Source organism: Amblyomma americanum, chromosome 10, assembly GCF_052857255.1.
Source record: "Amblyomma americanum isolate KBUSLIRL-KWMA chromosome 10, ASM5285725v1, whole genome shotgun sequence".
Classification (NCBI taxonomy): Eukaryota; Metazoa; Arthropoda; class Arachnida; order Ixodida; family Ixodidae; genus Amblyomma; species Amblyomma americanum.
The window spans coordinates 28,800,150-28,814,175 of record NC_135506.1 but is presented as its reverse complement, the minus strand read 5'-3'; the positions used below and the strand labels follow the sequence as shown (position 1 = coordinate 28,814,175).

The window sequence follows — 14,026 nt, the reverse complement described above, 5'->3', positions numbered from 1 at the left end:
GACAACTCACAAAGAGGTAAGGCATAAAGTTGATCTAGTTGGTTCTTGAGATGAGTCATATTAAACTGCGCGGAGAAGACAGGAAAACAAGAAGAGGCGCTTTGCGTGTTCCGGTTTGTTCCCTGTCCTCTTCGCGCAGTTTTATTATGACTGATCACAAACAAGGACGCCGTGGAATCTCCATGTTTGGTCGTTTTTAGTTTGATTAGTTAACCCAGTGCAAAGTAAGAATTTTTTCCAGCTTTTTCCTTTTTCTCTGAAGGCAATACACGTGCTATAAAAATCACATGCAGACGCAAAGAATACATATGACGCGCAACTGTTCCTATGCTTTTTTATAGGGCGCCAGAACTAAGTAGCAATCAAGTCGGCATGCTGTACTGCAGCTGATACTTCAAAACTGGGATTTTAGCGTTTTGTGCCGGAATGTGAAATACAACTCATCACATAATTTTTATTATGAGGACGCTGTTCCAGCCTAAATATGGACTAGTACAAGCTCAAGGCATGACGCATAAACAACATGACAAAGAAAACATCTAATTAAGAGAGCTATGACGACGAGGATGGACACGGAAACGAAGATTTTGCTCTTTAATGAGAGGTTGCTGAGGAGGAGGAACGTGAGGAGGGCCGCTTCGCGGATACAAAAATCGAGTGTGAAAACTGCAGTCTACATCTTTGGTTGACAAATGAACATAATTGTTTCAAGCTTTCCTATACATTCCGAATCATGCTATAAACTTCAATATGGCTCGCAAAAAGTATTAAATAATGTTCTTTTACAGCGTTAATATTTTACTTCTTTTAGTAAGGTGAGTAAAAGATGACCTGCCGCGTTTAGAGTTGTTTCGCAAATCGGCACTGGTACCCTTTTAAAAGGTCGAGTTTTCAGTATTAGTACTCGTCCGCACATCCCCAACTTTTCTTTTCCATGAAGCAAGCAGCACAGGTAATCGGCCAAATAATGAAAATATTTTGGAAGAAACCGTCCAACAAAGGCCAAGAGTAAAACCATTCAATTACAATGTTGTCCCGATTACCTCTCTTGCTTGGGAAGTTCCCTGGCTGCTATGGAAGCTCAGTATTGAAGTGAAGATCGCCAAGCTCCTGAAAACAATTCAGAACTGAAATGGCTAAGCGCTTAGCTTCGAGGTAAGAAGAAAAGCCTTCGTTGAATACGAGTTTTGTGCCTGTCCGGATCTCTCGAACGTTGGTCCTTTGCTAGCAAGTCATCGTCATCATCGCTTTCGCACTTCAGTTGTCATCGGCCCATTGCAACATCATTCATGTCTCTCAGCACGGATGAACTGCCGATAGCACCTCACCACTTAGCGTTCCATCGCAAATTTATTTTCTTTCACACCCCTACGAATTAATGCCTCTATACCGTTATCTTTGGAATGCTTTCCCATCGTTCAAATTGGTATATTTATTATCACACCTTTCTGCTGCAATCTAAATGAAGGCGGTGACAGCTATTACATGAAGTCTCTGCATGATACTGTGGTTCCATTTTCAGGTGTACGAAAAAACCGCATGATTTTCTGTCGAGTGTAAATGTCCTCTATAGCCTCCGTTGTAAACAAAAACTTTTATGTGTACGGGCCAGCAGATGACAGTCCTGCGCAAGCTCCACGATGTCCACAGCATTTTCATGCTGCGTAGGTTAGTTCTGTATATGCGGCCTTTTAACGAAGGCATGCATTTACATCTACATCTTACCTTATTAATGAACTTCCATCCGTCCAAGACTGTCGAAAAAAAAGAGGCGCTCAAAAAAGCTTAGGCCTAGTCGGATCTAAAATATACGCCTCTTATGTGCACCGCTAAAAGCGGTTGTGACGCTTTATCCAGCCATGCAACCACCGCAATGCACCTATACATGCTTCCAGGCGATATCTGAGGTAAAAGAACAAAAGTTAGTGGTTTAATTATGCGTTGAATATCAACTTTTCCAAGAAAGTAAAAGCAGAGCGCAAGAAAAGAAACAGCGCCAGGAGGCACAAATACATTATAGAGGTTATATATATCAGAATGAAATAAAAGTTAGCCGTCTCAAAAAATAATTATGAAGAATGGGTCACAAAAGAGCATAAGATGCCTGTAGGCCGTTTTGCTCAGGACCACGAGTGTCAGCAAGAATCAATATGCCGCAGCGAAGTGACAGCAGCATTGGCTTCCAAACACGCGGGTGAGAGCAGAGAGGCGAAAACCAAATGCAGAGTGTTTTGTTTTAACCTTTGCAGGTGTTTATTTTAAAAACTCAGAGAGATACGTCGGTGCGGTCTGTTGAGCTGGATTGTACAGCAAGGTTGATATTACGCACCTGATATGAATTAATAATTAGACGATTACTTGGAATAAATAAACCAAAAAACGTTTTCATTTTTATGTCTTAGCGGCAAGAATACATTGCGAAATTGATGTCTGTAAGCATCGAAGGTCAGTCCTGTCTTTAAATTTTCTTTTTAGGCAATGTGGTTCGAAATCTCCAACGTCGAAAATACGCATTCGAAAGCTTGTCGAGTTGCTTTTCCCGCATTGCGAATTGCGTGCTGTCCATGATATTGCGCTCCAAAAAGGTGTGTGCATGTCAACTTTATATGAGACTTTTCAGTTTTAGTGTAGGGGCCATGGAGGTGTCTGACGGCCGTGTGACGCTACCAGGTTTGATTATTGTAGGCCTATGTGCGGGTGATCTTAGGCAAACAAGGCGTGCTGTGGGGGATCAGTTCTCAGAGATTGTGTGACGCAAAAAGTTCTGATGCATGTGGGCTCTTGAATCTGAGCGTGCATACAAGGTTGGGGAAATGTGCGCTTTATGATCGTGTGACGCAGGAAGGTGTGATCCATGCGGGTTTATAAATGAGCCGGTCTTCTTGAGTAAGAAAATTAACGCTAGGAACAATTCGTCCTGCATTGTTATGACCTACAGACAGGTGCGGCGCATGTGTTTGGTGCGGGCGTTATCGTGCTAGGTCAGAGCATAAATATCCTAAACAACATAGTTCTGTATGATACATGTAGGTCTGAGCAACGTGCGCCTGGCAATGGCGTTCTCATCTCGGGGTAACAGTTGAGCGCTCAGAAGAATGTGTCGTTCATGATCGTGCTTTCAATGCAGGTCAGATGCACATGATTCATTTATCAGGCGTTCGCATATAGGCAAAAAGATGGACACTGTCGAGGTTGCATCTTGCATAGTCCTCTTATCGAGGCGTGCCTCGTTCACATGGGATTACAAGACACTTTTTTATTTCGGGCATGAGAATGAGCGCTCTGGAAAACTCGTAGTACGTGATTTCCCGAACCATTCTCGAAACAACACGTGGGCTATAAGGGACGAATTTTTGGAGGCATTGGAATTAAATAAGGTCTCATGAGGTTCTTAACCTGCGGTGACATCGTGCTAATAATAATAATAATAATAATAATAATAATAATAATAATAATAATAATAATAATAATAATAATAATAATAATAATAATAATAATAATAATAATAATAATAATAATAATAATAATAATAATTCTAGTAGGTTCTTGGGGAAAGGAAATGGCGCAGTATCTGTCTCATATATCGTTGGACACCTGAACCGCGCCGTAAGGGAAGGAATAAAGGAGAGAGTGAAAGAAGAAAGGAGGAGAGAGGTGCTGTAGTGGAGGGCTCCAGAATAATTTCGACCACCTGGGGGTCTTTAACGTGAACTGACATCGCACAGCACACGGGCGCCTTAGCGTTTTGCTTCCATAAAAACGGAGCCGCGGAGGCAAAACCTGCTTGCGCGAGATTTTGTATTTCACTTGCATATAAATACGCCAGCAATGGCAGGAATCAAACCTGCTTGCTTGCCCAGAGCCACATCTAGATAAGCAATTGCGTTACAAATCCGCGAGTTTCATCTTCTTTAATTATTCCATTTCTTAATTTTTATGCCCAAGCGTTAAGGTACTCCATTTGTAGCTGTTTGACCGCAGCGGTGGCGAAGTGGTTTGAGCATCCGCCTCGCATGCGGGAGGTGCGGGGTTCGATCCCGAGTGCCGCCGGGTACCCACCGGTGATACAATGGGTACAAGCTGCCCCTGGCCTGGTGTTCGGCTTAACCAGGGTGAAATGCTTGGGAAATGGGCCTTTGAACCCACCTTGAGGAAGCGAGAATGTCTTGTGCCATGACGCTCTTTATCCGGACATGCCCTCGCGCCATTAAAAAATTAACTGTCATCATCTTCATTTGTAGCTGGTGGACTGGAATAAATATTCCTTCGCTTCTTTGCGAGCTTTCTGCAGACAATCAACAGAATGTAAAAAATAGTATCGTTGTTGGTGGTATCGTTGTTGGCGCTCGCGTGCTGTGCGATGTCAGTGCACTGGAGCTCCCCAGGTGGTCGAAATTATTTCGGAGCCCTCCACTGCGGCACCTCTTTCTTTCTTTCTTTCTTTCTTTCTTTCTTTCTTTCTTTCTTTCTTTCTTTCTTTCTTTCTTTCTTTCTTTCTTTCTTTCTTTCTTTCTTTCTTTCTTTCTTTCTTTCTTTCTTTCTTTCTTTCTTTCTTTCTTTCTTTCTTTCTTTCTTTCTTTCTTTCTTTCTTTCTTATCCCTTCCCTTACGGTGCGGTTCGGGTGTCCATCGATTATGTGAAATAGATACTGCTTCATTTCCTTTCCTCAAAAAACAATTTTTAATGTTTTTACTTATCTATCTATGCAATCGTAAGAATAAGTAAGGGCGGAATTCCTCGAGGCAGTTAGTGTACGTTTAGTGCACAGGAATTATTTCACTCTTAGCAGTAGTACCACTATAGAGTGCTTTTGATCATCCGAGAAGAAAGCTGAGATTGGCAACATTCTGTCCCAAAACTGTGACGCCAGGAAAACATGAGGGATTAGACTTGCTAGGAAAACGTTTCTTCATGAATGGCATAGGACGGCCCCGCGAGGTGTTGGCATCTCTGTTCGGCGTTTAGTTCAGTGCAAAACTTCGTTTTAAAATCGAAAACACTTCTGTGCGAATAGTTTTATCTTATGTTTTATCACAGAACTGTCGTTTTTATTTTCGACCACAACTTATCGCTTAAAGCGAATCATCATCATCAGCCTAGCTACGGCTCCGGTTAGGCCGCAGGCTTATGTTTCTTTGTCCGTGCTCTTGAAGAACACTGTTCACTTGAGCTGAATTGTGATGTACTATACCGCTGACAATGGTATACAGAAGAAAGCGCTCTTCTAACTCAAAAAACCTATTTTTAAAAATAGTGTAAAGACTTAGGTAAAACACCTTCTATATATAACACCGTCCATCGTGGTAGGTGGCAGTTAAATGAATGATTGGTCGCGAGAGGTTGCTCGCGAAGAGCAACCTGGTTCTCACAACTCCCACCGATGGCAGCACCTGCAATCGCACGGGAATGGCGCATCACTGAACTACTGCGCCAGGAGTGGTACGAGGATTCCCAGGGATCTATGACTGCTAAGTAGGGCGTGATCAATTCCACATTCATAGGAATTAACCAATTATCGCTATCGGAACAACTTCCACCCACGATGAGTGGAATGAGAACATCGAAACTGAAGTGAAAAGCCTAGTGCTAGACCATTTGGCTTCTCTACGCAAATCGAGCGTCGTTTTTTTTTTTTCGCTTAAATCTTGTCCTGTGAACCGTTGACGGTGGGTGCACGCAATATGTTTGTGCTTGAGACCAGTATAGGCCGAAATCCACACTATAGGTTACGAGAAGAAAGGTTTCTGCAGATGTGCACATTTAAAGAGTAAACGTTTGGAGTAGCAGCACCTGCAACATTGTTGAAGTCCGCTGATCGCTGTGCTAGGCATTGTCTATGCGACGTTACCTGCGCTCCAGATATCACAACTGGCCCTCTGTGTTCGTCATTCTTCTTTCTCTTAGTCTCTCTTTGTCGACCAGTTTCGCTCGCCTATTGAAATCTATGTAAAATGCAAGAAGCGTTAACGTAAGCTGTAAAGCTCAGTGAAATAAGCACTGAGACTGCAGTAAACTATATTCTTGTTCGCCATGCGGACGAACACCACGTAGCATTATTAAGTGTTCTTTGACCCTCATGTGCGGGCCAGCTAACACGAGCGTTGATTACTTTTGGTTGCAATTCATAGCTGAAATAACAGCGTTTAGAGAAAACTTGCTTCATAGCCACAAATTTCTGAAACGAGCCTGGAGCTTACGGCAAACAAAAGCCACCAGTCGTGAGTGTGACGTCTAGTGCAGCATTGTGCAACACAGTCAGCGGTTTGGCGCTTATCTTTAGCGCTTATCGTGGTACAGGCGTCTTTATCGGAAGGTTGCACGCAATCATGCAACCCTTTTTGAACTCGGAAGTTCCTGCACAAAAGAGTTTCAGCGTGCACACAAACCTGTCCATTTATAAAAGCATTTTAGTACGCAGTACGTTTTGCGCGCACACATGAGAAGCATAACATCAAAATTAAAATTTAAATACAATTGAAATTTAAAATAATTAAAAAATTATGTTCCATCCATTTACACGCAAAATGACCGGGCTTCTGCGGCCGCCTTTTGATGGAGGCGATACGCAAAGGCGCCCGTGCGGTGCGCGATGTCTGTGGACGTTAATGATAATAATAATAGTAGTAGTAATAATAATAATAATAATAATAATAATAATAATAATAATAATAATAATAATAATAATAATAATAATAATAATAATAATAATAATTGGTTTTGGGGGGAAAGGAAATGGCGCAGTATCTGTCTCATATATCGTTGGACACCTGAACCGCGCCGTAAGGGAAGGGATAAATGAGGGAGTGAAAGAAAGGAAGAAAGAGGTGCCGTAGTGGAGGGCTCCGGAATAATTTCGACCACCTGGGGATCTTTAACGTGCACTGACATCGCACAGCACACGGGCGCCTTAGCGTTTTTCCTCCATAAAAACGCAGCCGCAGCGGTCGGATTCGAACGTTAATGATCCCCAGGTGGTCGAAACTAATTTGGAGACCTCACTCCGGCACCTCTTTCTTACTTTCTTCTTTCTCTCCCAGCTTCCTCTCTTACGACGCGGGTTGGGTGTCCACCTAGATATGTAAGACAGTTACTGCTCCATTTCCTTTCCTCAATAATGCTCTTTTCGCGGCAGCTTCTGAAGTGTTCACGCGCGCAGTATCACTGTTATGACACGCCTTTTTATCCCATTGTATTGGTCACTACAGAAAACTGAGCCAAGACCTGACAGACGGAAGCCTTGGCTTCATGTTTCAGAAACTATTACAAAAGGTGTGTCAGTATTGGCAAGCACCGCAGCGTGGCAAAGGCTCAACTTTTCAACGAACTCACACTTTCCACCGTCTGCCGTGAGCTCATAACTTTATTCCTGAAGCCTAGTTATGAAAAATAGTGTGCTTAACCTAAGAATTTACAAAATGTTTAGAAATAAACTTTTTGAGCTAGAATAGCGCTTTAATCACCGCAGCGTTGTCAGCGGCGTAGTACATAACAACAAAGCTAATACGCGCAAAGTAGTCGGCTGGTTAAGTAATATTGAGTAGTTAACTTTTTAACTATTGCTGTTAAGCTCTTTAATTATTCTTCCTTTCTCTTCATATTTCGGGCACCTTTTCTTGATTCTTTCTCATGTGAAAAATAAACCAGCTCACGCACAGAGTTACACTCTGTGCTCGCTGTACCCAGCGCCTTCTAGGACACCGTTTTTGCGCCACGTGCCCGCCTTGTTATTTTTTCTATCGCGCAAAAATACATCCGTTTTCGAGAATTTGCAGGCAAAGCAACCTCTCCGGTGAACCTACTCGTCGAAATAGCCAAAATTTGTGGATCCTCAGCGCCGAGGTTAACAGCATTTTCTGTATTCTAAACACTAACATTAAAATTTGTTACGGTGGCTACACACCTCTCAATAATTAAGAAGCGTAACATTAATAGTTTAAAAGTTAACTATTCAATATCAGCGAACCAACTTGCTAGTTAGCCCATCTTAGCTGTATTAAGATGTACTACCGTTGACAATGTTATGCCGAAAAAGCGCTCTTTTAACTCAAAAAACCTGTTTTTGAAAATTGTGTAAAATCTTTGGTGACACACCCTGTATACTGGCAAAACAGAACGGCTAATGCGGATTATGGCAAGGCGTACAGATATTCGATATAGTTTCGTATAAATGTGACCAGTATTTTATGAGTGTTCGCTTTCAGTCCTCTACCCTGCCGAAGCTTATGGGTGTATATTTCACATCGAACGGGTGTGCTTGTTATTATCTCTTGTTTTGCAGTTTCTCTTTACCCCAACAGCCCTTAGTGCGCGAATGGGGTTCATAATTTTATTCGAGAAGTTTCAGTACCCAAACTAAACTGTTAGAGAAAGCATAAAAGCCGCCGTTCAGAGAATGCTTTCAGATATTTTCTCTAATTTCGTCCTAATTTTAGGTGATATGTTATCAGCAATCAGTTTCGCTGCGGTCGCACCGAAAATCAACGATTGTTACTTTATTATGAAATATGTGTGCCCGTTGTCATCTCTCAGTTCAGAATTTATCATGATCATTATCATCAGCCTTACTACACCCACTGCAGGGCAAAGGCCTCTCCTATGTCTCTCCAATTAACCCGGTCCTTTACCAGCTGTGTCCACCCTTTGCCTGCAAACTTCATGATGTCATCCGCCCACCTAACCTTCTGTCGCCCCCTGCTACGCTTACTTTCTCTTGGAATCCACTCCGTTACCCTTAAGGACCAGCGGTTATCTTGCCTTCGCATTACATGCCCTGCCAAAGCCCATTTCTTTCTCTTGATTTCGACTAGGATGCCATTAACCCGCATTTGTTCCATCACCTGCTCTGCTCTCTTCCGGTCTCTCAAAGTTACACCTATTATTTTTCTTTCCATGGCTCGCTGCGTTGTCCTTAACTTAAGCTGAACTCTTTTTCGTTAGCCTCCACGTTTCTGCCCCGTAGGTGAGTACCGGTAAGATAAAGCGGTTGTACACTTTTCTCTTGAGGGAAATTGGTAAACTGCCACTCATGATCTGCAAGAACCTGCTATATACGCTCAACCCCATTCTTATCCTTCCAGTTATCTTCCTCTCATGATCCGGATAAGCTGTCACTACCTGCCCTAAGTAGACGTATTCCTTCACAACTTCTAGGCTCTCGCTGCCAATTGTGAACTGTTGTTCTCTTGCTAGACTGTTGAACATTACCTTGGTTTTCTGCATGTTAATTTTTAGACCCATCGTTCTGCACTTAAGGACGGACATATACTATGCTATCGCGGATTAGAGGATACACGAGAACTAGGTGTGGGATTACTCATTAATAAGGATACAGCTGGCAACGTAAAGGAGTTTTATAGTATTAACGAGAGCGTAGCAGCTATAGTAATTAGGCTGAATAGGAGGTACAAGCTGAAAGTGGTGCAGGACTACGTGCCCACATCCAGCCATGATGACCAGACCATTGAAAGTTTCTATGAGGACGTAGAATCGGCAATGAATAGAGTAAAATCGCAGTACACTGTACTGATGGGCGACTTCAATGCGAAGGTGGGCAAGAAGCAGGCTGACGACCACGCAGTAGGTGACTATGGGATAGGCTCTAGAATTAGCAGGGGAGAGTTATTAGTCGAATCCGCAGATAGAAATAATTTACGGATCATGAATACCTTCTTCCGCAAACGAGAAAACAGGAAGTGGACCTGGAGAGCCCCAATGGTGAAACTAAAAATGAAATCGACTTCATACTATGTGCTCAACCTGGCATCGTTCAGGATGTGGCCGTCCTCGGAAAGGAGCGTTGTAGCGACCACAGAATGGTAAGGTCTAGAATTAGCCTAGACTTGAAGAGGGAACGGAAGAAGCTAGTGAAGAAGAAGACCATTAACGAGTTAGCCGTAAGAGGGAAAGCACAGGAGTTTAGGATAGCGCTGCAAAACAGATATTCGGCTTTAGCTGAGGAAGACGATCTTGATGTTCGTACAATGAACGATAATCTGACATCAATAATTACAGAGTGCGCAGTTGAATTAGGCTGTAGGACAGTTCGACAGGATACCGGAAAGCTATCTCAGGTGACGAAAGATCTGATTAAGAAGCGCCAAGGCATGAGGGCGTCTAACCCTACCGACAGAATAGAACTAACAGAGCTATCAAAGTTAATAAATAAGCGCAAGGTAGCCGACATAAGGAAGTTTATTATGGAGAGAATCGAGCATTCTCTAAAGAACGGAGGTAGCCTAAAAGCGGTGAAGAGGAAATTAGGGATAGGTAAAAAGAAGATGTATGCATTAAGAGACAAGCAGGGCAATGTCATTAGCAATATGGATAGGATAGTTAACGTAGCCGAAGAGTTCTACACAGACCTGTACAGTAGCCAATGTAATCAGAGCGTTAATGAGAAATCGGTTCACAGTAATGCGTCATCCCGCCAGTAACGAAAGATGAAGTAAAGAAAGCCTTAGGAGCAATGAAAAGGGGAAAAGCAGCTGGGCAGGATCAGGTGACAGCAGATCTGTTGAAGAGTGGAGGGGACATAGTGCTAGAAAAACTAGCCGCCCTGTATACGTAATGCCTTATGACCTCGACTGAACCAGAAGCTTGGAAGAATGCAAACATTATCTTAGTTCATAAGAAGGGACATGCCAAGGACTTGAATACTTACAGGCCGATCATCTTACTATCCGTTGTCTACAAAGTATTTACTAAGGTAATCGCTAATAGAGTCAGGGCAACCTTAGACTTTAATCAACTAAATGATCAGGCAGGCTTTCGTAAAGGATATTCCACTATAGATCATATTCACACTATCAACCAGGTGATAGAGAAATGCGCAGATAATAACCAACCTCTATATATAGCTTTCATTGATTACGAGAAAGCATTCGAGTGGAAACATCAGCAGTCTTACAGGCATTGCGTAATCAGGGGGTTGAAGAGGCTTATGTCAAAATACTTGAAGATATATATAGCAACTGCACAGCTACTATAGTAATCCATAAAGTCAGCAATAAAATTCCAATAAGGAAGGGCGTCAGGCAAGGAGACACTATCTCGGCAATGCTATTCACCGCCTTTTTACAGGAGGTATTTCGAGGTTTGAATTGGGAACAGTTTGGAATGAGAATAAATAGATAATACCTAAATAATCTGCGATTCGTTGAGGACATTGCCTTGCTGAGTCACTCACAACTTTAACTGCAAATCATGATCAATCAGTTACAATTTATAGCTTCAATCAAGAGCACTTTGATGGTTTAGTTTTATTGAGCTTAATGCCCCAAAGCAACTCAGGCTTTGAGGGACGCCGTAGTGAAAGTCTTTGGTAATTTCAACCGTCGTGGGTTCTTTAACTCTGCTCTGCCTCTATCGAAACGGGACAATCACGGCCGGGCTCGAACCCGCGTCTTTCAGGCCAGCAGGCCTGCAGAATAACCACTGAGCCACCGCGGCGGCTCAAGCGCAGTTTAAGTATGCGAATGTGGTCGCTTGTGTACCCCGCAAAAATATCTCCAACAGAAGGAACTGGGCGCTTAGGGATGAATAAACAGCCAACGAGTGCAGTGAATTTTCTAATCGGAAAGCCAAAGGACACTACTACAGAGAGCCGTGTTTGCAAAACTAATTGCAGACATCCTGATGCTACCGACGAACTTGATATCGCCACTTGCTCGGAGCTCTAGCCAATTTCGCTTTCTCATGGCTTGTTCTCGCGTGTTTCAGAATAAATCTGAAATTATGCATATATCTGCATATTGGATAAAGTTTTCATTGGGTTTCAACGGTCGCTTGCAATGCAGTCGATTGTCGCACTGAGTTGAGGTTTATCACGAAGAACGTCTTTGAACACAATGTTATCAAGAATACTCCACCGATTATATAGCCCCGGCTGTAAGGGACAACGTTCAGTCTGCGCTTGGACCTAATACTCGGCCGGCCCTGCTGCAAGCAATCTGGTTGCTGTGAATTCTGTTCTGCAGAGGTAAGTAGAATACAATGGGTCCCCCTTCGGATTGAGCTAACTACATTTTATGTACCTGACGAAGTGTTTTGGCCTTTCTTTTGCACAGCCCTTGCTGGCTTGCAGTACAGCGTGGAGTGCACTGTAGTACCGAAATGCACAAACAACTTGCCATTCATTGCGTTTTAAACATATCCTTTATTTGGTGCGCGAACGCTAAGATCACCTTCATTGATTTCGCCAGAGTTCTTGCCTAACGACGCGGGTTGCCCAGGAAGAGCAGCCTGGGAATCACAAGCCCCGCCCGTGGCGTATGATTTAGTAAACGTTCAAAGCTAATACCAGCTATAGCAGCCATGCAAGTTTACGATCTAGAGAGAACAATGTACAGCATTTCATTTTCCTGCAGTATATTTCGTTTAAGAATACACTTATTTTGTCGAGGGTTGGAGCGACACAACTTCATGTGTGCATTTATTTATAAATACAGCTATAATCTCATTTGGAATTGTAGCAGGAAAGCATACTTAAGTCAACCACGAAGTGGTCTAGTATTAATGAGAAAAATCACTAGGTCAACGAGTTAAGAAAAAAAAATAGCAAGAAATGACACAACGCAATTACAACAAATATTTGATGGAAGCAAAAAATAGTATATAAATTAGGGCTATTGTAACAGAATGTGGAAAATAATGCCACTTTTTAAATGATACTGACAATAAGTGAAAAAGAAATATAATAAACTTACACTCCAAAGGCATTCAGTAGTGTAAGCAGCGTTTTCATACCTATTCGAGAATCCATTGTGGCCAATAAGGTAATGTTTGTCGGACAGAGCCTTGTTATTAGTACGCTTCTTTTCTCATAGAAGTATATCACGCTAATAAAACGGTCGGCGTCAGTGGGGCAGGGCCAGGGAGATTTAGCACAATAATTTTTTAATAGGGGGAGTGACAGTGGACAACTAGACGATAAGCATACCCGCGAGTATTCAATTCTTGCCTGCTTGCCGCAACTAGCCCCATGATTTACGAATTAAGTGTTTTTCCTTTTATCTTCTGCAACTGTAGCTACTTTCAATGGTCTTACCCTTAGCTCATTTTAATGTCGACGTTTTCTGGTTGCTATTGGTGCCTCGTGTTTTTGAGGCTCTAGGCAATTGCAATGAAATAGAATGTCCACCATTAAATCAGCACCAATGTGCAACATATAACCAGCATCGTCTACTTCCTAGACAATTTGCTTGCTGAATCTCGCAAGCACTCAAGCAAGCAATCCTCCCGAAGAGATTTAAGGCCCGTTTCTTAATGTTATCAGGCCGAATAAGCATGCCTTTTTGCACGCATACAAGAAAGCTGGCAGTTTAGCATTGCTAAGCAAGAAATGTTGGGCGAAAGCACAATTGTTTGCAGGTGGACACCACTGCTACGTACCTGACCCAGAACCCACTGATCCAGGGAGCCAGTTAATCGCGTCCTCCATTTTTTCATCGTCAATACCAATTTACCCAATGTACGCTGGCGGCTTATTCTCCAGTGCCGCGCTTCAGCAGCGTTGCAAACGCAACGCGTTTTTTGCCGTGTTTCTGCCACAGATCTGTCCACGCCAACGCATGCAGCGCACATCTCTCTGTCACTACTGCCACATATCTTAAAGCGAGAATATTAGTTTGGCAGTATCATTAGTTGATAAAGAATACGATAAGCAATTTGCCACGCGAGGGTGTGTTGAAGTTTAACACGAGGCGTATTCGGACCCTACAGTATCTTCCAGGGACTATTTAGTCCCTGGAAAAGCCTCATGATAGACCGTCACGCCTAGTTACCACGGTCGTCGAGATCTTTGTTTCGTGAGCAATGTGCTTTGGTGCGGAGAGTATATGCTGCCCTGCAAGAGCCGCCGAGCTGGCTCCCCTATCTGGATGCATGTGTGTGCCTCCTACACTTTTGATGTTTTGGAAGGTGGGGTCGTGCAGGGGTAAGGTGGCCTGGTGCTTTGTGGCATAAGCATGCTTAGATTTTTCTTCCCGGCACTGTTTCCACGAAATAAAGAAAAAAAAACCTGCGGCGA

The 14,026-nt window shown here is 42.9% G+C and overlaps 1 protein-coding gene across 1 annotated transcript in view; it reads left to right on the top strand.

Moving 5' to 3' along the window:
• The first annotated feature begins 11,881 nt into the window (after positions 1-11,881).
• The window catches only part of LOC144107312 (calcium-activated chloride channel regulator 1-like), a 32,368-nt gene continuing 30,223 nt past the window's right edge, over positions 11,882-14,026 (top strand). The window contains exon 1 of the mRNA XM_077640306.1: positions 11,882-11,977. The gene's annotated coding sequence lies outside the window, so the exon portion shown is untranslated. The remainder of the gene's footprint in view (positions 11,978-14,026) is intronic.